Below are 25,242 nucleotides of genomic sequence, written 5' to 3' on the forward strand. Positions count from 1 at the left end.
TTTCAGTTTCAGAATCACAATTTTCATGATAATGTACAAATGGGAATAATGAGGCATATATATATATATATAAAAAAGACATGTCTGATCTCCTTGGGTACCAGGCAACACATTACAGAGTGACACAATAGTTTTTATTATTTAGAGTGGGAGGCATATGACTAAAAGTTGATAGAATTATAGAATCACAGAATCATAGAATCACAGACTAATCTGGTTTGGAAGGGACCTTTAAAGGTCATCTAGTCCAAACCCTAGATTTAATTGTCTAGATTACCTCTAAATTCTTTCTAGGAGTACTTCTAAAAAGTGGTTTACATCATCATTAAGCGAAGGCCTGATAATATATTATCAGAATTGTAACCGTGCCTTTCCCTGCACTGACTGTAAGGGGAGTTAACAATTTCAGATGCATACATCTGAAGCTAGGTGAGGTGAATCCTCTCTACACTGATGTCTACATCGGTGCCTGCAAAGCATAGTGTTAGGATAACCAGCCTAGCTCTTGAAAACTACATTGTCAGCATTCCAGTAGAGTATAGAAAGAAGGACGTCATCAAAATGAGAACAAAAAAGCCTGAGTGCTGTCAGCAGCTACTGACACAAACCCAAGAGAAACAGCAGATCCTTGGCAGTAGCTAGGAAGAGTGCCTAAAGAGCCAGAAGAATTTCAGTAAGGGGAGGGGACAAAGAAAGAGATGCGACTCCCTTTATTACCAAACCTCTTCCTACTGCTCCAAGTACAGCAGAAGCAGTACATTAACATAGTTCTGCCCAGACTAATATACCCTGCTTCCTACCCGTGAGTCACAGCAGTTTTAACTTGTACGAAAGGGCTACTGTGGCACACAGTGATTTAATCTTTTCACACTGAGCTCTCCCGGTAATAAGCAACGCCAGATCACTGCGGCAAATGTGTTTCAGATGAGGTTATGAGTCATTCTGAGGGAATAAAAGTAGCCCATTTAAGTCTCACTGCTGCTGAGTACATGTACTAAGTACATGTTTCAGAGGCCTTCGTGTACAAAATTCTCTCACTGCCTGCATTCAGCAAGACCTGTTGTTACTATTTTGCATTTAATGGGATTTCTATAACCAGGTAAAAACACCTCATTATATGAAGTAGTCTCAAATAATACATAGGCAATGCTCTATGTATTAGGTAATATAGTCTAAGATTTCAAGACACGTCCCAAATTTTAAGAGCTGCCACCTCATCATTTAAATTAAAGATTTTGAAGTGTTTTGTAAGTATTAATTATTTAAGCCTCACAACACCTTTGTGACCAAGTAAATGATCATTATCAAGGCAATTTCCATTGCTGTCACACACTTTTAGAGTTGTGATGAAAAGCTGCTCAGGGGTCCAGGCATTAGAAGCTCCAGCTGAAAAGAACAAGTACATTTGTGAAGAAAGCCAAAAAGTACAGAAATTGACCCAGAAGGCAGCTTAATTGTTTTCTATTAACATTCAAACTGAATGGCTGTATACACATTTCTTCCCTGAAAATGAACAAGCCACATTTGTAGAGAAAGGTCCTTTCATCAAAAGGTATTTTTCAGTTTAGAGGGAAAGACTGAAACGGAATAAGGAAGCAACTACAGAAAGGAGATCTATACCTCATCTTCGTTTGGAGGGAAGAGGATCAGAGATACTAATACAAAGGTGGATATTGGCATGGACTGAAAATAAGAATCTCAAATCCCCAGCTTTTGTGCCTCTCTGCTTCCAATTAACATGAAGGTAAGTTTTAAAGTAGAGTATATGGTATAGATAGTGTGTATAACTAAATCAACCATCTATGTGTAAGGAAAGGTGTACACATGAGAAGACAGGCATATACATCAGCCACTAAGAAGAACCTTTGCCTACTTAGCATGCTTCATACTTACACACTTGTGTGCTGTATGTATATCTGTTTTACTTACTCCTATGATAAAAGTATAAAAATAGATTAAAAGAGGGATTATCCCTGCATTAAAAAATCTAGTTAAAAATGTTCAACAAGTTTTGCTGTGGTCCTCACTGCTGATATAGTCCAAAAAAGGTAAATTCTGCTTGCAATTAAAGATAGTAAAGAGGACTAGGCTCTACCTGTTGAGAAGTCACAGGGAATAATTCACAGATAAAAGACAAGGTGAGGATATAGACAGCTTATAAATTACCAGCACAATTACTATCATGCAGTATTATTTTTCCATGGCTTCAATCCTAATGAACTAATCAAAGAAGATATCACACATTATCTACTTTCTCAGACAATTTGTTAAAATATAAAATGTAACAAGACTCTGCAGTTGAATCACAGAATCCGAACTACTGAAAGGACTTTTGAATACATCACTTCTACATTCTATTTAACCAAGACAACTACCTGATGACCTGTGAGCTTTCATTTACAAATACTTCAACAGCAAGAAGTGACAATTCTAATCTTCAAAATGTAACTTAGTTTGGTTAGGAGCCATAATTATCAAGAAAAGCAAGTTAAATTTGAGTATAGGAAAGTACAGTATTTGCTCACCGGTTACAGTACTCATTGCTATTCTTCATGAACCATAAGAAAATAGTGGGTTTCTTTCACAAGGAAACTACAGACTTTCATGAGTTGTTATTATCTCTCCTGTTCACTTAACTGAAACCTTCTTGGGACCACCAGCTATACAATGAAAAATCTGCGCCTGCAATGGAGTGTAATGACAAATGACAATGATCATACTGTTATTCAGTATCAACAACAAATAATTAAACAGTGAATGAACCTGACAGAAGACCTTTAAGAAGCTGCCAAAGCCTATATGGATAAACTGAATATTTACAACACATCTAATGATTTCATCAGTCTTAATTGTAACTGTGGCTGGATGAAAAGCTCACATGCTCTAAAAGTAATGAAGAATGTGTCAAATGTTTGAACAGAAACAATTAACTTCTGCCCAAATATTTGTTGTTTTGAAAATAATCAGAAACTAGGGAAAATTATGGTAGTTGCAAGAGAAACTGTTTACATTGCACACACAAAAGAAATTTCCTTACACAGCAACTTTGAATAGTAAACTCTTTGAGTATATTCAATATAGGGAGTTTCCTTCCCCCACTATAGAAATATTTACAAAATACTTTGCATTGTAAATAGAAAAAAGAATTGCTCAATATTGACAAGCTCACATAACATTTGCTGTTATTACTGACTTGTAAACAATATATTCAATGTTCAAGGTCAGATTGGATGGGGCTCTGAGCAATCTGATTAGTGAAATATGCCTCTGCCCATGACAGGGGGTTGGACTAGATGATCTTTAAAGGTCCCTTCTGACCCAAACCATTCTATGATTCTATGATTCTATTGGTCGTACTTTTGATTCCTCTGTATAAAATAGGATTATTCTCTGTGGATTAAAAGGAAGCAACAAAGAGCTGAACAATGTAGTTGTTAAATTGAAGACATAATTTAACAAAAAAACCTGTGTGAGCAAATTATATTTATCAGTATTTCTGCATGTATGTAAATGACGGACTACAGTTATTAGCTACAGCAGTAAACCCAGCAAGGAACGCACATACACACATGAAGTGAAAGGATCTAAAAACATGTTATCATTTGGTGTGGTAGTATGACTACAAAAGGTTTTATCATGTTGAATTACTGGCCATATTATCAATGGCTATATTATTCACCTTCACTAAATCTAATTTTAATACTGAAGACTGGACACTTGAACAGAAGAAAAACATTACAGATTAGTTCATTCTGTATGCTGAAGAACAAACTGAAGTTCATTACAGGGTAGAGAACCAACTGCAAGTTGTCCATGAAAGAAAACTTGCTTCAGGAATGGAGAGGAGTCTCTATTAGCAGACTGATTCAAAACCCAGTTCAAAAATCCAGGCTGAAGAGCAGGATGAACAGGGAGGATTTTGAGCTCCATGAAAACCCAAAGTCTTTATGAAAAGCACTTCCAGAAATACTCTGAAATGTTCTTTACAATTGTGAGGAAAATAATTCCAATGTAATCATAAGACCACCCTCTTCACTGGATGGCTCATGACTTCACAGATCAGAAAAAGGACCGTGGCAGGCTGCAATTTTAATGTTTAATGTTTAAAGAAAGAAGGACATTTTTGAATATTTCTTTTAAAAAGTCTTTAACATATTAAAATTTCCATCTTGATAAATTGATTTTGACTAGTACTTTTTTAAATAGAAAAAAAAATGTCATAAAGCAGTGGTCTTCAAATTTTTAATCAAACAGTCTTCAAAGTTTTGAAGACCAGATCAATCAGACAATGGCCTTCAAAACTTTAATCAGAAAAAACTACACTCACCCAATGCTTCAAGTTGAAATGAATGAGTATTATGACTGTTAAATCCAAGGCAGAGTCACATGGATGCCAAGAGTAGTCTGGCCAATATGAGGTCCATGGAATGTTTTTAACTAGGAACAGTGAAGAAAGGAGATTGCAACACCCTATCAAGTGAGGAAGAGGTTGCTCAGGTTGGAAAGCCAAGAGTGCTTGGGGATGTGGACAAGACAGGCCTTGTAATCCACAAAAGAGCTAAAGGGTGCGCTACCCTGATGTTAGGAAAGCCAAGTCCATTTGAAGTTTAATCTGCTGTGGGGTGTGAAGGGCAGCAAGAAGGGCTTGTACAGGTATATTAGCAGCAAAAGGAAGATGAGGGAAAATGTGGGTCCACTGCTGAATGGGATGGGGGATCTAGTGACAAAGACCATGAATAAGGCCAAGATACTCAATGCATTCTACACCTTGGTCTTTACTGGTAAGATCTTCCCTTAGTAATGCCAGGTCCCTGAGACCAGTGGGAAATTTTGGAGCAAGGAAGACTTCTCCTCACTGGAAGAGGATCAGATTAGGGAACACATAAACAATCTGGACGTACACAGGTCCTGATGGGATGCACCCACAAGTGCTGAAGCAGCTGACCAGTGCCACCATGAGGACCCTCTCTATTACCTTTGAAGGGTCATGGTGATCGAGGGAGGTTGGTGAGGGCTGAAAGAAAGAAAATGTCACTTCTGCTTACAAGAAGGACACGAAGAAGGAGCCAGGGAATTACATGTTGATCTGCCTAATCCTGAACTCTGGGAAGGTGGGGGGAAAATCCTCTTGGAAATAATTTCCAAACGTGTTAACAATAAAAGAAGGTGTAACCCTAGAGGTCAATACAGGGGCCAGTATTATTTCATATTTTCATTAATGCCCTGGATGATGGGACAGAGTGCACTCTCAGCAAGTTTGCAGATAATACAAAATTGGGAGGAGTGGTTGACACATCAATTACTTATGCTGTCATTCAGAGACCTGTAGACAGACTGAAGAAATGGGTTGACTAGGATCTCGGTAAGTTTTACAAAGGGAATTGCAATGTAACCATAGGGAATCATGCACCCATACGTGCTGGGGGTTGAAGACTTGAAAGCAGCTTGGCAGAGAAGGATCTGGGGGTCCTGGTGGGCACCAAGTTGAACATGAGCCACCAACGTGCCCTTGCAGCTAAGGTGGCCAACAGCTGCCTGGGCTATATTAGGAAGAGCATAACCAGAAAGTCAGAGGTGATCCTTCCCCTTTGGTCAGCCCTGCAGTGCAGTGTCCAGTACTGGGCTCCCCAGTCTGAGAGAGACAGGGGCTTACTGGGGCAAATCCAGTGAAGGGTCATGAAGATGATTAAGGAACTGAGGAATCTGAAATACAAAAGGAGGCTGAGAGAGCAGGGGTTGATCAACCTCAAGCAGAAAAGATTCAGGAGGATTTGCTTAATATTTATATTCATACATGAAGAATGTATATCGGGTTTATGTGGCTAGGTTTTCGTAGCAGGGGGCTGCAGGGGTGGTTTCGGCGGGAAGATGCCAGAAGCTGCCCCATGTTGGACAGAGTCAGCTCCAACTGGCTCCAAGACAGACCCACTGCTGGCCAAAACTGTACCAATCAGTGATGTCAGTAGCACCTCTGTGATAACGTATTTAAGAAAGGTAAAAAAATGCTGTGCAACAGCAGTTGGGAGAGAGTAGTGAGGATATGTGAGAGAAACAACTTTGCAGACACCAAGGTCAGTGAAGAAGGAGATGGAGGAGGTGCTCCAGGTGTCGGAGCAGAGATCCCCCTGCAGCCTCTGGAGAAGACCATGGTGAGGCACGCTGTCCCTCTGCAGCCCATGGAGGTCCATGGTGGAGCAGATATCCTCCCTGCAGCCCATGAAGGACCCCACACCAAAGCAGGTGGATGTACCTTTAGGCAAGCTGTGACCCCTTGGAAAGCCCAGGCTGGAGCAGGCTCCTGGCAGGACTTGTGACCCTGTGGGGGACCGACGCTGGAAAAGTCTGTTCCTAAAGGACTGCACCCGCTGGAAAGAAGCCACGCTGGAGCAGTTCATGAAGAACTCCAGCCTGTGGAAAGGACTCACATTGGAGAAGTTCATGAAGGACTGTATTCCACGTAAGGGATCCCACACTGGAACAAGGGAAAAGAGTGAGGAGGAGGAAGTGGCAGGGACAGTGTGTTAAGGATTTACTGCAACACCCATTTCCCATCCCTCTGTGTTGCTTGGAGACGGTGGAGAAGTCGGAAGTGAAGAAGTGTTCAGGAAGAAGGGAGGAGTGGGGGAAGCTGTTTTTAGATTTGTTCTTATTTCTCATTATCCTGCTCTGATTTTATTGGTAATAAATTAATTTCCTCAAGTCTGTCTTGCCTGTGATGGTAATTGCTGGGTGATCTCCCTGTCCTTATTTTGATCCATGAGTTTTTTCATCTTATTTTCTCCCCGTGTCCTGTTAAGGAGGGGGACTAACAGAGTGGCTTGGTGGGCACCTGGCAGCCAGCCAAGGTCAACTCACTGCAGCAGGGAGTAAAGGAGATGGAGCCACACTCTTCTCAGAGGTATCCAGTGCAAGAACAAGAGGGATTGGACACATGGGAAAATTCTATTAAAGCATAAGAAAAAGCCAATTTATTGTGAGGGTGGCTAAACACTGACACATTGCAGAGGGGTTGTGAAGTTCCCATCCTTGGAGATATTCAAAGCCCAACTGGACATGACATAAAGCAACCTGCTTTAGTTAACTCCGTTTTGTAGAAGGGGATTGGATTAGATGGTCTCTTGAGGTTTCTTCCAGCCTCAACTATTCTGTGATTCTGTGAAATGCTAAGCTTTCTGAAGTAGAGTTTAAGTAGGATTTGTGTTGCATAGGAATCACATTGGCTCCCTGCAGAAAGGCAAATTTCACTCCTCAGTGCTCAGCTATGCATATGAGACTGCAGGTTGAGAATATCATTTTAAGATCTTTAAACACAGCTTAGGGGTAGAAAAGTTAGGAAAAATAAGTGACCGTTCTTCTATGAGAACTGAGAATGGAGCATTGTAAATATTTATATAGCAACGTACCCATGGATATTTACTTTACTGCAATGCAGAAAATGCAGTTAAAATCCTGCAGAAAAGTGTCTTATGCTGTTAATATTCAGTAGTTCTGATTAAGTTCAAGATCATGTCTTGGCCTGATCTATTTATTTTTAAATAGAGAATATTTTCTTAGCCCTGAGAACATTGCTTGAAAGAACAAAATATTTCTACAGGGAAATATGGTGAAAATTAAACTCTGGCTTGTATATACAAAGGCAGGAAATACTAATGCCTTAAAATAACCAAAGCATATGGTAATGACAGACATGAAGAGCAAATTGTAAAATAATAATAATAATAATAAAACTGTAGAATAAATGCCCACAACCAGCAGATATCTCTAGAGTACTCTTAAATGTCTGATCAGAGTGAATTATGAATATTTCCTGGTTTTGTTCTTTTCCCTGTGGAAGACTGATCACTGACCTCCCTAGCACATGCTGGATGCACTTGCCCAAGGACAATCTAATCACAGAAAATATGGAGGCAGCATGTGTTAAATCCCAACCCTAATCAAGGCTAAAGGGGAAAGGCCACAATTTCTACCGTATTTGAAAAATTTAAAGCACTTATCAGCCCTCTGCAGGAGAGGACTCTGATGGCTCTGCATTTGAAAGAGAATAATCATGTGGTTTTCAGCTCTCCTGGTTTGGGCTGTGATCATTTTTAAATGTGAAAGTAAAAGGCTACAAGCAAACATAAGAGTGCATATTAGAAGCAAATCACATTAAGTAAACTACTCAAGATGTACTCTGGGGTAAAGACTTGTAGCCTATACTCATTTAATGCACAAAACAGCATAACAAATACAGGCATTGCAGATCAAGCCGTGGTTCACTATGATGAGCTAGTTGTTAAAAGCAGATAGACAGACATCTGAGAAAATGAACACTAAACAGACGATGAGAAGGCTTTTACCTCTAGCCATAATGCCTAAGACTTTCCCATGTGTGTCCTGTGAAAGACTTCCAGTTTCCCATTTTAAAAAGTAGTTGTAACTACTTCTGATTGCAAACCATAAGGAAAGTAGAAAGGACAGCTTTAAAACAGCCTTTTCCTCTTCAGATTCATACCTGGTGTGGGGCCACAGCAATCTTTCAGGGTACCAGAAAAGTCACCTGAGGCCACAAAGCTCTTTCAGAATTTATCTAGAACTGACAATTCAAGTGGCGGGGCAGCTGTCAGCTCTAGCAGCAGGAGATTGCTGCCTGCAGTTGTCTGCACAGGTAAAAATTACTCCAAAATCTTTGCAGCCCCTCTCCTGTGGTCTGGGCTCCTTCTGCAGCATTTGAGAGGGCAGGTGGATGATAACTTCTGGCAGTGTCATATAAATGCCGTAACTGGAGGGACATTCCCTCCCACATGTGTGAATCTGCTGTAATATAGGGGCAGTTAATAAGCTTATTGATTTGGGATTTTGATATCAAAATGAGTACAGTTGAACAGAATTATGATGGGCAAAGTCATGTGTGAGCTGCATCTATTCATTCATTTATTAAAAAATTCTAAAGAAAAAACATCACAACTATTTACAAATAAAAAGATTCCTCTTGACATTAATTTAAACTGTACATGCTATTGTCAGGCTGTTTGGCAGCGGAGCCATGCTGTAAGTGGAACAGAGATGGTAAGGCAGCATAGCAAGATATTTTTCCTTCACTGAACTCCTGAACATATAAATGCTGTCATGGTTCACTATACACTTAGATGTTACCACATATAAAAGGGTTAGGAAGGACAGGAAGCAGGTTGCATACAGCCACTCTCACAGTAGATTAGGGTATGATGCATAGGCTAGAACATTAAGCAGTCCTGTGACATTCAGATAAAATAATTTGGCTCCCTTCTTATGTCTTGCTGCAACATACATCTGGTGGATAAATGCGGGTCATTTTCATAGTGGTGTACAATCAAATATAACTTGTCTTTTTTCTCATTGGCATATTCTTTCCAACATTATCAATACTAGCTGTTCAAAGCATTCCAATACCATGACTAAAGTCTTCTAAGATGTTGGAGTATTGTAGAAATAACCTATTTAGCGTTTATTAGGATTCTGGGTTTAGATCATAGGAGTAAATTACGTGAACCTCTCAGGGAGTGTAGTGAAAGGACAAGGGGTAATGGGTTTAAACTAAAAGAAGGTAGATTTAGATTAGTTATTAGGAAAACATTCTTCATTGTGAGGGTGGTGAGGCACTGGAACAGGTTGCCCAGAGAAGCTGTGGCTGCCCCATCCCTGGAAGTGTTCAAGGCCAGGTTGGATGGGGCTTTGGGCAACCTGGTCTAGTGGAGGGTGTCCCTGCCCGTGGCAGGAGGGTTGGAACTAGATGATCTTTGAGTTCCCTTCCAACCCAAACCATTCTGTGGTTCTATGATACTATGATCTTTTTTTCTTGAATAATACTTCAGTTTTCTCCTTGAAGTTATAGCCTATTCTGAAATAGGAATCTTTACCAAATAAATTATTGCTGCATGGTAACGAATCCAGGATTCCTTGAGCCTGAAGGAGAGCAAGCAGGAAGGAGCATACATACGGCTCAGTGACATGGGTATTGACCTAGCAACTGGGAAACCAGCTTTCCAGTCCTGCTCTAAAGAACACTTATTTTGTTTGTAGTGGAAAGATATGTTAGTTCCCTTGGAAGGGAACCAGAGCTAACATTCCCCTCTCCTGAGTCAGTACCCTGAATATCGTGCTCAAGAAAAACACCACCTCATCTTTTGAGGAGCTGCCAGCTGCAGTTGTGGGCTGTGTACTCTGCAGGAGAGCAAAGTGGGAAACGATGAAAATCCAGTCAGGAATAACATGAGGCAAGTGATGAACTACTCAGTTGTGTCACAGAGGAGACTGTTCTTGGCACACGCAGGGGCAGAGCTGCATGTTCCCAAGGCACTTACCAGAGACAAGTCTGGGCCTTATATTCTTTTGAAGTGAAAAAAGAAAATTTTAAAGTTCAGTCTGTCCCATACTAATTTGAATCTCAGAATAAAACATGTAAATAATCACTTCATACTCTGATACCAAGAGCTTCATACTCGTCTTCACAAAACTGAAAAGACATTTCAGTGCTTTGGAGACTTGGAAATGGCCTCAGGATTTTCTTAAAGTGAGAATGTCAAACATGGCATTTAGCAACAGCATTCACAGCATGACAACAAAACACTTTTATAAATTACAAAGGGTTTTAGAAGAACAAGAGGCCTTCTTTCTTCTTCTTCTTCTTCCATAAGGCTGCTTAATCTTTCAATCCCTGTTTAAGAACAGTTTGAATTTTTGTTTTTCATATTTCTCAGAAATCTTAAATATTTTACGGGGCACAGAAAGTACATTCTGAACACAACTGTTATGAAATGGAGGGAAGTTCAAGGAGTCTTTTTTTCTAGTGTTTCTTAGCACTAGATGTCAATATACACATAACCTTGGAGTTATGTTGGGTTTGCGTGGCAAGGTTTTGGTAGCGGGGGGGCTACAGGGGTGGCTTCTGTGAGAAGCTGCTAGAAGCTTCCCCTGTGTCTGACAGAGCCAATGCCAGCCGGCTCCAAGACGGACCCGCCGCTGGCCAAGGCCAAGCCAATCAGTGCCTCTGTGATAACATATTTAAGAAAGAGAAAAACAGCTAGAGAGAGCTTTTGCAGCTGGAGAGAGGAGTGAGAAGATGTAAGAAACTCTGCAGACACCAAGGTCAGTGCAGAAGGAGGGGGAGGAGGTGCTCCAGGTGCCGGAGCAGAGATCCCCCTGCAGCCCGTGGTGAAGACCATGGTGAAGCAGGCTGTCCCCCTGCAGCCCATGGAGGAAGGATGAGGGGGTGTAGAGATTCCAGCTGCAGCCCGTGGAGGACTCCACGCCGGAGCAGGTGGAGACACCTGAAGGAGGCTGTGGCCCTGTGGGAAGCCCACACTGGAGCAAGCTCCTGGCAGGACCTGTGGATCCGTGGAGAGAGGAGCCCACGCCAGAGCAGGTTTGCTGGCAGGACTTGTGACCCCATGGGGGACCCACACTGGAGCAGTCTGTTCCTGAAGGTCTGCACCCCGTGGGAGAGGCCCACGCTGGAGCTGTTCATGAAGTACTGTAGCCCGTGGGAGAGACTCACATTGGAGAAGTTTGTGAAGGACTGTCTCCCGTGAGAGGGACTCCATGCTGGAGCAGGGGAACGATGAGAGGAGTCCTCCCCCTGAGGATGAAGAAGCAGCAGAAACACCGCGTGATGAACTGACCGTAACCCCCGTTCCCCATCCCCCTGTGCCGCTGAGTCAGGAGGAGATTGAAGCCGGGAGTGAAGTTGAGCCCGGGAAGATGGGAGGGGTGGGGGGAGGTGTTTTAAGAATTGATTTTATTTCTCATTCCTCTACTTGGTTTTGCTTAGTAATAAATTAGATGAATTCCCTCTCTAAGTTCTTTCTGTTTTGCTCATGATGATAATTAGTGAATGATCTCTCCCTGTCCTTATCTCGACCCACAAGCTTTTCGTTATACCTTTTCTCCCCTGTCTAACGAAAGAGGGGAGTGATAGAGCGGCTCTGGTGGGCACCTGGCCCCCAGCCAGGGTCAACCCACCACACCATCCCTCCCTCCCCAGATTATGCCAGTTTTAAGATAAATCATAGATCTTAGCTTTCTAAGTATTTAAAAGTATATTTAAAAGTATATTTTCTTTTACAAAGACTTAAGTTTTAAAATATAAAATTATTTTCATCTGGATTTATAGATCAATTATTCTCAAAATTTTTGTAAATTCTAATAAAAAATAAACAACGTAATGAAGTACTGCAGTAATTTAGAGTAGTGATTAAAACTATAACCATGGCAACAAAGAATAAGAAAAAGTACTTTCCATCTCTGTGTTGTCATGATTACAGAATAATAATGGAAGACATAATGGTTTATCTAATGAAACGTTTAAAAATGCAATAATTGTTGAGATCCTACCAATCTTTGCTTCAGTTTGAATAAAAATATATACACATGTATAGAACAGCTTGGCTAGTATAGTCTAACAAACAGATGACTGAAAGAGAACGTGACTGTCTTCATCCGTATGTTAAAGGTTATATCTCAGGGAAAGAGAAGACCTGTGTAAGCTGTACTAGTACATCAACAAATGAAAATCAACTGGTCATGACAGTATCCAGTCATAAAATTGGGGGAAGAAAATTTTCTAACAATCAGGGTAGAAATGTGCTGGAACAGGAACAAAAATAGTTCAGGAAAAATTTAAATCCCAGCTACAGTACTTCTAAAATGGCATAGAACTGATTTATGAAAGGAATTCAGTATCCTGATGCAAACACGTATGTTTACAAGTAACGTAGTAGCAATTAGGAGTAGGAACAGATACATGGATGAATGGCGTTGAAGCTGAGTAGTCAACGTCCACAATATACGCATTTGGGGGGGGGGGCAGGGGTTAGACTGTCTCTACCCTAGTCCCAAGGACTGAATGTCCGTTAGCAATTGCATGAAATGTACTCTTGGCATATATTTTCTGGCTTAATTTCATCTGAAAGTAATCCAATTTCTGGCCTCCGATGCCCCTCCATGATGAAAACCAAATGTGAGAATGGAAACATTTCAGAAAATTGCTTGAAAAATACTCTGCTGTCCAAACTAAAAAGCTAATGTAGATGCACCCATCTGGTAGCAAAACCAGGATCCACTAAATTTTGAGAGGGAAGTTGCATATAGATGTTTACATTTATTTTTTAAAAAATACTTCTATAGCACAGAAGAGGTTTTAGAATGTGTGTTCACATGTAACAAGGGAGAACATAAGGATCAGTCTATTAACTCATTTGGCAGAAAGCAGTAACAGAAAATATACAAGGTCTTGTGGTGTTTAAAAGTTGAAACATATTTTGTGGAAAGTGATGATATCAGGGTCTTCTACCCTTTAATGTTCCATAATGGCAGTTTTCATTCTTGTTGTATTAGAGGTTCAATCTTAAAAATAAAAATACCTAAAAATACAATTTCTATCACTCAAATGTATTTTCATAATATAGATACAACTATAGATACAAGTTAGAGCTAAGAGGGGACTGCAGGGAATCAGTTCATGGTGGATTTCCAGATTTTTAAATGTTGGTTGTTTTTTTTTTAAAAAAGGTAACTCTTCACAAAATGAATATCTACAAAAAATATAGTTTTACATCTCAACATTCCTTCTCTATTTTGACTTCACTTTATATTCTAATATATAATGCAAAAGAAATACATGGAACAATAGGTAATTTCAAAAGGAACTATTAATGCATCTCATTTATAAAATATAAAAATAGTGTATTTCAACATTTTCAGGACACTCTTCTTCCTCTTATTCCCCCTGCCTTCAAAGGACCTACTGACAAAATCAAAATCAATTTTATGAAGTGTTTTGATCTTGACAGAATTGCACTGTTCTGCGGAAAAGCAACTGACTCAATTTTTGTCTAAACTCTTCTAGTTACAGTGTTGATCTTGCATCATCTGCCACAAATTATAAACTGTTTCTGATGAATCTTTAGAAAAGTTATAACAGATTTAATCTGCAGATTAAAGCAGATTCCTGCTGCCCAGAGATCTGTACCAACTGTTTCATAAACACAGTTACTGAATGTCTATAAGCCATTTATATTAATATAATGTTAAAAGGTAAAATATCATTTTAACAAAGCAATTAAATTACTATAATCCTAATAAGGACAAAGATGATGAAATGCAGAAGTGTCCTATACAGGAAAGCACATACAAATAGACATTTATAGATACATCTGATTAAAACGCTAGGAGATTTTAGGATTTTATTGCAATCATTAAGGTGGCATAATTTTACACCTATTATTCCCTAAATCTACTTCAGTTACTGTTCAGAGAACAGCTGAATTGCTTGAAGTTTGATGTGGGGAAGAAGGAAGAGGAAACAAGGTTTGATAACCCTTCCAGGAAGACAAAGAGAATACTTTGAAAGGAATCTTTTGCGGGTTCATCTCAGTTTTAATTTCTGCAGCAAAACAAATCATATGTCATAGACACATTTATGAGCTTCTCTGAAAAGACTTCTAAACCTCAGTAGAAAAGCCATAGTTGTTTTACTTTCCTAAATTGGGCCAGCATCCCATATCCCTTTGCAATACATCATGTTGGTTCTATATCACAGCCTCTGTCCCTGCCTCTGGCTTCTGCCTCACCACAGAACTCTGCTGATAACCCAGGACAGGGAGATTCGCACGTTAATTATGCACTAATGCTTTAAAACAAACAAACAAACAAACAAACTTCTTTACCTTTGATTTGTTAATTATTTAATTTTATACTATATTACTTGTTTTCTTACTATACTTACATTACTTATTATTTACTACAGTTTTACAGTTGATATCAAGTAGAGAATTCACACAGCTGGGCCCTGTATCATCATCTAGTAGAAAAAGCATGTAAACCCAATACACCTACTTAAAATGATTTTATAATTTTAATAGTGACTAAGTGCTGCCATTAACATTAAATGAAGGCCCCCAACTGACCTCCTTTGTTCCCTTCTGGATCTCTAAAACTCATTGACTCCTGTTCAAAAGCGGCATGCTGGGGGACTGAAAGGTGAAAAGTAATTCTATGCATCCAGCTCAGCTTTGTAATCCAGCTGGTGCAGAGGACTGGTGTCCTTAAAGTGCTCTTTCAGGTATGTTGTTCTGTTTTTCACAGCAGTTAAAGGCAACATGGCAACCAGATCTGTGTCCACAAGCACATGAAATTGTAAAGCCTGCCTGTTTTTTTCTGATTTACACCAAAACCCCTCTGTTTATTCCATTAAATTTTCTCTGGTAGAAGACAGTAATTTGGCATAGTCACTGCCTCTTAGTTTCTTTCTTGACAGAAACAAAGAGGTTAACATGGAAGAGCATGGTTCCACGCCACTTTATCCCTCTCAAGTGTTTTGTTTTCACCACATAACAGAAATCTGTCGATGGAGTAATGCATCTATACCATGTAAAGGCTTGTGGAACACCTTATGTTTTTCTCTTGTGGTATTTCCATGTATAGGTGTTTGTTTGATTTGCTACTCTAGTGCTCAATACTATGACAAAATGTATTTGTTAATTATTGCCTAGGCAGAACATTTCAAACAGTTTTCATTTTCTCACTTTTCAGTTAGCAAATATACAGAGTTACAGGCTAAGATGTGGATACATTAAAGTTAGATCCAATGTTGAAACACTGCTTTGGAAACAGTTATTTCCAGAAATAGACCCAAACACACTTTGAACTTAGAAATGTCCCTTTTGTGTTGCTCAAGCTTCTTTTTCCATGTTACTTTAAAACTTAAAAGGGTATGCATACTGTGGGCATACCACAAGACTTGCCTATGCCAGCACCAGTCCCATGAGACAAGCCTTCCAAAAATCCTGTCTTTAATGCCCTTTGAATTCATTAAGGGCTAAGAGCACTCCTCTCTCTGCCTCTGCCAGAGATGTTAGCCAATGCATTGGCAATGATCACAGCTAATCAGCAATGTTCACTTTCATAGGTGTGCAGCCCAGGCACTGCACACCTATTTCATATTCTGAGCTGCACAGATGTAAAATGTATAGGCTTTATCTTGCTGATTTTGTGCTCTGTTGTTCTGCTACCCTACAGTTTTATTTTAACTGCTTCATAATTTATTAATACCACTTTTCTCTAATCCTCCTTCAGCACACTCAGCAGTGTAGCCTTCATTCAAGCAAAAGTCACAGTAGCCCAGGATTTCTGTTAAACTCTGCACCTACACAAAAATAAGCTTTTAAAAACTGAAGGTAGAATTAGATTTAGACTCGGGGGTTTGGGGCTCATTATTCAATACTTATCGAGGCAGAAGTATGATTTTAAACCAAAATGAACTCTGGGAATCTCATCATTACCTTACTTCTGGTACAACTGTGAAAACCTATTACACACCAGCCTATTATACTTCTTTGTTACCCCACTCCACACTTACTGAAAGTCATGTACTTTTTTTGTGCAGAGAAAAACTTTTAAGCAGATGCATTGAAAAAGAACAGATGTGTTCACAGAACAAATTTTCCATGCTCCATTTTCCACTATGTATGTTTGTTAGTTTATGGAAGTAGGAGGCATAATTCAGGCAACGGACGGCAAAGGACCTGACTATCCATACAAATCATATCTGTTTAAACATTGACTGGAAAGGACAATTCATTTTAAGAGATTTTCTTGGGTCTGTTTCTGTGCCTAGAATTTCTATAACCTTCTTCAAAAATTAATAGGTTTTACACCCTCCAGTCACCTTTATGGGGTGAAACTTGCAGTTGGTCTTAGGAAGCTTACTCTTGTATACCTGCTACTACCAAAGGGCAAGAGACAACCTTCCCTATGGGTGCTGTCCCATCCCACTCAGGGGGTGAGGTTAACTTTTTAATTCTCTGCACGGTAATCAGAAGTAACGACAATTACTTTAGATGTTCAAACCAATCATAAATTTGCTTAAAACTCAGTGGAACTACAAAAGATAGAGGCTTGGCAAAGGTCATAACAATGCTCAAAATCTAGCAGAACTATGAAAGGTAAGCGTTTAGCAAAACGTGTGACAATATTACCCTAATGTGCCAAAAATTAAGTTAGAGACAAAGAGAGTGATAGAGAGGAAAAGAAGGAAAGAAAAGAGAGAGAGAAAGAGAGAGAGAGAGAAAAGATATCATCACCCTTGGATCCAGAGATGTTCTCTGCTCGTAGTTGTAGTCTTCAGGTGGTGGGCGCACGCCGAAAACTTATGTTTCCACTTTTTATAACCTGATGTGCCCGCCCCATAGGCGGGGGTCTGTCATCACTGAGCAGGCGCAGTATGTGCTCAAGAATGTTCAGAAACGTTCTAGAAATGAGTTGGTGGGTTGTGGGCGTCCTGGGGGACTCACTGCCCCCCCCCCGCCCCCCCATTCAGGCCTCACCAAGCGAGTGGTGATCTGTCACAGGCACATGGTGCACAGAGCACAGATGGTCATTGTTTACGTGTTTTAGGAATAGAGGAGTGGTCTCACAAGACGTTATCCTACCTCTGCAGGTTCCATTCTTGGTCAACACTCCCTGGTCAACATCAGCCCATCCCTGTCCATGTCAAGACGGGTGTTTGCGACATTCACTTGTTATCAGGGCCTTCCAGATGCTGCTTAGGGAAAGCTTTCATATAGAGAGGTGAACCTAAGTGAACCTATCCAACTATTAATTACAGCTTTTGTTACCCTAAAACTAAATTCTTGAAATAATTTATTATTATTATTATTATTATTATATTATTATTATTATTTAGATATGCATGAGAGGTCAATAACTAAAGTCTAAAGCTTTTGAGTGAAACTTCTGAACATTACCTTTTTTCAAAAGTGTTTCACCAGAGCCTGGTATTTTTTTCACAGGAAAAGAAAAGATATATTGTTTTCTTTATTTTTAATGGCTAAGTCTTTCATAGAGAAAGAGTGTAACAAGAATATCTGTCAGAAACTCCAAAGAAAGCCTTCCACTCTGCCATTTATTGAGAAATTCTATCATCTTCTGCATTCATTTTAGACTATGGTTAGTTAAAAAGATTTAGTTTAGTTTAATATCCCTTATGGTTTCCTGCAGTCACATAGTAATTCATTACCCTCTGGAATGTTTTGTGATTGATGCTATAAGGCACAATAGGCTGGATTAATCAAAGAGATAACAAGTAGATTTTCACCTCTTGAATATTAATGAATAACTGGAACTCCTATTCATTGACATTCAAAAACAGATAAAAAGCCAGCAGAAAGTCTGTAGTAAAGGACAATTGGCACCCAATTTCTGCCTTTAAATTAAAACTGGCAAAAACCATTTCTAGATAATAGCAGAGTTAAATATTTATGAAGTGCAGTTTGTTTAATAACAATCTATATCAACAATATATTAAAACAGCAATTATCAATACAATTATGTACTTGTTTTCATATCTTAATAACTGAAAACGTAATTTATACAACAGTGTCCAGTTTGCAACCAATGGGAACTGCCTCAGTACAATGCTTCCTACAGCTTCTATGCTGACAGATGTCCTGGCACAGCTTTATCTCTTTTTCAAACAACAGCTTAGAAAGTACTCAAAAGGTCTCTCAGTTTGGGTAAACCAGGAAACGGATAAGTAAAATACCCACAAATTAAATATGATATCCAAATTCCTAATTTGTGTGTGCATTTTTTGAAACCACAACAAGATCACAAAGTATCTGTAGGAACTTCCTTCCACTCTCATTATTGCTGATGTCAGCCTTGCCTCTCCTTAGCCCTATAAATGTTTGCATTTCTGCTAGCAGGTATGTACAAAACATCCCAAGCTCTCAGTTCTCGATTTCCCTTGTCTGCTTAATTCTGTTCAAAGTCCTTCTCAGCATGCTCCACAAACTGCTGCAGAAAGATATGATCTGGCTGGATTGGGCACCTGCATCCCACCAATCGGAAAACGATCTGGCTGCACCTATACTTGTAAATGAGTTCCAGGGAACATCCCTGAGCGCTGCAAGTCATTTGTCAACATTTGCATTTTTAGAATGGCCTTTAGCAAAATTTTACCAAAGTCAGCACCGGCTAGGTTATGATCCTAACAGGTGAGAAATACCCTTCAGAAACAAAGAACAGTCATGAGCACATTTGATTTCTTAGCTTGAATATAGTCATATGGGCCGGGAACTTGCACCTTATTCTTCTTAAGTTCCAGGATAAATCCTTAAGTACCTGGGTATTACAAATGCCAGGCAAAGTGTATCTGAGGTTCTCTTTTGACTTTCTTTTAACCTGATTAATATTTATTATGTATCTAGCATAGAAACTCAATGGGAGAAAAATGCAATGTAAGAATCCACTAATCTGATGGTTTGGGCATGTGGGACAGAAATGGGATTATATCTATCTTCCCTGCACAGCCAGGCAAGTTAGGGTTTTGAAAAGATCCTTTTGGAGTGTAAACTGTGCATGCTATCATTAGGCTGTTAGTTACTCCTGTCCTAGGTATTTCATACTGGGATATTTTGTCTATGTCTTCACAGAGGAGTACAACAAAAGTAGCTCAGGCTCAGTGTGTCAGACTCACCTGGTATAAACACAGCTCACAGAGCATTCGTCTCTGTTTGCATCCAGCACTCTCTATCAACTGTTAGATATCTCCCATTTTGAAGCTGTCACTTTCTGTGAACGCCTGTTCTCAGGTAATGACTTCTCTTATGAACCGTGTAAGAATGAGTGCACCCAACCCTGGGAAGCAGTTTCCGTAACACAAGAAGTCCACAAGTAAGGTTTTGCAACAACGAGTGCAATGAACGGAGTTCTCCACAGTTGTTTTAAGTATAGCTATCAATGGTTTGACTTTCAAAGATGCTGACTATACACAAATCCCAACGTAAGTAGATTAAAAGTGAAAACAGAAGCAGGAGTTTGTCAGCCCTCCTGTAAAGCAGCAACCGTATTTCAGACAGTTGAAATACGTAGTTGCTGATGTGAAACATTAAACACCTTGCATCCAAAATTTTGCTCACACAAAGGAGTGGTCTATAAAAAACAAACACACACAACTGAAAAAAAGATATTTGTGTATGGTGACAGAAAATTAGCTACGTGAAAGTTATGAAAATATTTCTGAAATATTTTGCAAGCATGGTTATGACGTATGGCTATGAAAATTAAATTGAACATTTAAAAAAAACACCAAAAAATCCCATTAAAAAAACCATTAAAAAATCATGTTTTGACTTAATCAAATTGCACATTAGACATTTTAGTGTCCAATCTAACCAGCAAAGTAAAACACCACAAAAAGTAGGATTTATGGTAACCAAATATTTCAGTAATAAAAAGTCACGTCAGAACAGAAATGCATCCATCTCTTCAAAATAAACAGTTATTTTCTGTTCGTTTTCTGATTTTGCTTAAGAATCTCATCTTAGTCTGCATTAGGAAAAGTGTTTAAAAAAAAAATCACTGTGATAAAAATGAGTGCCCTTCACCAACCACTTCATATGCTCTTTTTTGAAAATTATTGATATATTTTTAATGTGTTAATGTATTTTACCCAGTTCGGGTTAAGTTGCCTGTTTGTTGCTTTGCAGTCCATAAAAAGCTTTACAAGCATTCCATGCTGGACATATTTGGCAGTTCTCTTTACGTTTTTATTTCAAAGCATTAGAAATAACCACCAGCCAGATATCTTTTCTATGATAAAGTTAGAAAAAATGTGGGAGAATATAGACTAAAAGACTTTTTTTAGGCTGGGGTTGTCTGGAACCTCTTGGAATAAACTGTCTTTGGCTTGTATTTTCATCTAACTGGTACCATGCAAGTGTGCTCTGTAATTTGCGTTATTGCAACGTATTCTGAAAGGACTGAAAAATCGCTAGGTTTAGGATCTGAGAAGACAAAACGCTTTTAGTGTGGGAAGGCATCAATGAATTACCAAAAGTTATTTGGGGTTAAAGATACAAGTAGAAGCATATAATGGTTTGGGTTGGAAGGGACATTTAAAGGTCATCTTGTCCACCCCCCCTGCGATGAACAGGGACATCTTCAACTAGATCAGATTGCTCAGAAACCCATCCAACCTGATCTTGAGTGTTTGCAGAGATGGGGCATCTACCACCTCTCTGGGCAACCTGTTCACCATCCTCATCATAAAAAAAAAAATTAAAATAAAAATAATAATTCTTCCTCACATCTAGTCTAAATCTGCTCTCTTTCAGTTTAAAAACATTATCCCTTGTCCTATTGCAACAGGCCCTACTAAAAAGTTTGTCCCCATCTTTGTTATAAGCCCCCTTTAAGTATTGAAAACCTGCAATAATGTCTCCCTGGAGCCTTCTCTTCTCCAGGCTGAACAATCCCAAGTCTCTCAGCCTGTCTTCATAGGAGAGGTGCTCCATCTCTCCGATCATCTTCGTGGCCCTCCTCTGGACTCGCTCCAACAGCTCCATGTCTCTCCTGTACTGGGGCCCCCAGAGCTGGACGCAGTACTCCAGGTGGGGTCTCACAAGAGCAGAATAGAGGGGCAGAATCACCTTCCTTGACCTGCTGGTCATGCTATTTTTGATGCAGCCCAGGACATGGTTGCCTTTCTGGGCTGCAAGTGCCCACTGCTGGCTCATGTCCAGCTCATGTCCACAAGTAAATGTGATAGGTGAAGAGAACATGATGATGGCCAAGAGGTAATGAAAAAAAAAACTTTTCTAACTTTTGCAATCCAGTAAAGGTTTTGTCAAAAAGATAACCATGTAATAAATATTTTTTAAATGTATTTTTTTTAAATGAGATTTTTAAAAATTCAAGTATCCATTTATGCCAATTTTCCAAAGTTCACATATGATAACTGAATTTTCTTTCACTCTCCAATGAGTTCTGACCGACCCAAGGAATCATCTCCCATTTTACTTATACTTGTCTATTGTTGGTAGGTTTAATATTTTGAAGAAATTCTATATGAAGAAAATTGAAAAGAAACCTTTCACTTTAACCTGAATAAAAATACTTAATTTCAAACTGAAAGCAGTTGCTGCTATATCTATCACTTCACTTTGTTGTTGTAGAATTTTCGAGGAAGATTATGTTTCAAAGACGTGCCATCACTATTTCCCACTGACTGTATAGTGTCCCAGAATTTTAAGCATAATAAATCAACAATGCACCCTGGGAAATACAGTTTAGTCTCTAGTATGAGACATTAAGGACCTAGAATTAAAGTAAATTAAATCTGAGTAAAAACATACATGGAAATACCATAATTCAATACCACACAAAAGTCTGGGGGTTTGAGTGACTCCAACACTTAATTTTCCCTTCTTCTGTACACTGATATGACCATATCAGTTCACTAATCTGGAGCTGATATGCATTATTTGTTTCTCCTTTATTCAATTTTATTTTTTGTCACATTTTCTTTCCCTATTCATGCAAACCCTGCACCTGTTTATATATTGTTTCCCTTTTTCTTTCCTCTGTCTTTGCAAAATTACCATTTCAGTGCTGTGGATTTTTGTTTTGGTTTTTTTTTTCCTCCTTGGCATATCCACTTCTCTTATATCATATACCTATTTCTCTGCTAGGTCACTCCCTATAGTTTTGTTGTTCTTTACCGGCTCCAAGTCCTGATGACATTTTTTCCACTTCAACAAGTGGAAAAGCTGATTGATTGACATCCAGATTTGAAATAAAAATACTAGAATATGACAGTATATTTCCTGAGGAGACACTAACAATGAACATGTGAGCATCCAGAAGTCAAGTACAGCTGATTTTTTTCTAAGAAGAGATGGCTTAATTCTTTGAACAACATTTCAATAATTTGCAAAATCAATCATTAATCTGTACAATGTGCTCTTGCATCCTTCAGGTATAATGAGTGTTGATCATAGAATGGCCTGGGTTAGAAGAGACCTTAAAGATCACTTAGTTCCAACCCCCCTGCCATGGGCAGGGACACCCTCCACTAGACCACGTTGCCCAAAGCCCCATCCAGCCTGGGCTTGAACACTTCCAGGGAGGGGGCATCCACAGCTTCTCTGGGCAACCTGTCTCAGTGCCTCACCACTCTAACAGTAAAGAATTTCTTTCTAACATCTAATCTAAATCGACCCTCCTTCAGCTTGAACCCATTACCCCTTGTCCTATCACTACCCTCCCTGATAAACAACTTTCCCTCCCCTCACCAGCTTCCCTGTAGGCCCCTTCAGGTACTGGAAAGCCGCAATTAGATCTCCCTGGAGCTGCCTTTTCTCCAGGCTGAACAATCCCAACTCTCTCAGCCTGTCCTCATAGGAGAGGTGCTCCAGCCCTCTGATCAGCTTTGTGGCCCTCCTCTGGACTCATTCCAACAGCTCCATGTCTTTCTTGTACTGTACTTGTTTACAAACAATTAGAAAACTATGAAGAGTATACAGAACTGAATTATTGGAGCTCATATATTTTGGAAATTGAATGTGATTATCATAAGAATGCTAATGGCTCTTTGTTACTTCACAGCAAAGAGATACCTTCAATAGAATTCAACATTAGACTTAATATCATAATGACTATGTTATGATCTTTTATAGTTGTTTAAAAATTGACCCTTTGTTTCCATCTGAAAGATGCTTATCATCAAGATCATTTTTCTTTGAGAAATCTAAAACTTTGTATAGTGTTACATTACAAAATAAAATAAATGTCAGGTACTTAAAGCATCCAAATAGTAAAATCCTGACAGTACACTCACTAAATGGCAACTTCTCAAGGATAATAAGCTTCTTGTCATATTTCTTGATGAAAGATTATGAAAAATGTGCTGTTCAATAAATGAATATCTCAGGTCCTTTCACTTTTTTAATTTTAAAAATTGCTGGTGGCAGAATCCATAAATCTACAGGAACATTTGGGGCAGCAGCCGTACACAGTGGTCCAAAAATCAGTCTTGAAGTAAATGGGCATGTCTCTGTTGGCATAAAGGGAACATATTTATTCTTATAAGTGCAGAATTTTATCTTACGTCTTCATAACATCAAAGGCTACCCTTAAGGAATGACATATTAATTTTTCACCTGTCATGAATATTTACTGATTTTCTGGAAGTCACTGCGACAAGATATGATTCCATAAATCATTATTTGCAATGGGTTCATTTCAGTTGCACCACTGATAAACAAAAGCAATTTGTATGAGAAAAACTAAGACGGTGGAAGAGACTGAAATAGCCTTTTACAGTCAACACATTTACATAAACCCAGTCTAGGATCTGAGTGTTCTTAAAGTTTATTAACTCTAAAAATCATTCAAATATTGTCTCTGTTTCTGATCCTTCACATGCATTCCCAGGATAACACTCAGCAAGCAACCTGTTATGGCTAATAACCTAATTATATTCTGTAACTGAAATTACTGATTTCAAAAGAGAAACAAAAGATTTCAGGAGTAGGAGGTCTAAATTTTCTTCAAGTTTAAGGCCCCAGAATTCTAGAATAAAAATATCTTAGAAAAGAAAAATCATGTGGAGAAGATCTCCATAGCAGAGTGAATAAATAATCTCTTAAAGAAATATATGAGATAAACACAGGGGACCAACAAGAAAATAAAACAAATTCCAAACAGGTCATAAAGAAATCCCTACACTCCTTTTGTTCCAGAAGTGTAGAAATAAACTGAGACTGTACAAGATAAGACTGAGGCAGAAATAACAATGGAAACCAAAGCAAACTGCAAGAGTTCATTCTCTTGCATTGAGAAAGGAAGTGCAAAGAAAGAAGAAAAATGGAGGGACAAAGGGGGGAAAAAAAATCTCAAAATTTTTACTTTTCTTCCTCCTCACTTACATCCACTGTGTTTCAACTTGGAGCAGTCACCAAAATGTCAACATTTTTTTCCAGGAATTCTCAATTGTTCTTGAAGGATAAGATTCTTCATTTGCTGCTGATTCATGTGATGAATAATGATTGGTTCATAACCCACATTCAGAAATAAGTGGGATATTGTAAAGATGCAGGGAAATACATCAGTACAAGGTACGAGCATACTTGAGAGTTCATTTGGCAAAATCAAAACTCAAAAGCTGATACAGGCAGGTCTTCAAAATACCAAAAGTTTAATTGGAATGCTCAGAAAATATGACTCTTCAATGAGTAATTCTACAGGTGGTGGTTGATCAAAGAGAAGAAGGACACTAAGCTCAAGAAACACTGACTGTGGGCAAAGGAATGAGGACGATATGTTCTCAATAAAGGATTTTTTTATGCTGCTATATGGCCACTTGCTCTTCCAAGTGATGAACATGAAAGGAGGAGGTTTGAGGTTAAACATCGCAGGGATATTTTGGAAATATCCATGTTC

Source organism: Balearica regulorum, chromosome 3, assembly GCF_011004875.1.
Source record: "Balearica regulorum gibbericeps isolate bBalReg1 chromosome 3, bBalReg1.pri, whole genome shotgun sequence".
In the NCBI taxonomy this organism is placed as follows: Eukaryota; Metazoa; Chordata; class Aves; order Gruiformes; family Gruidae; genus Balearica; species Balearica regulorum.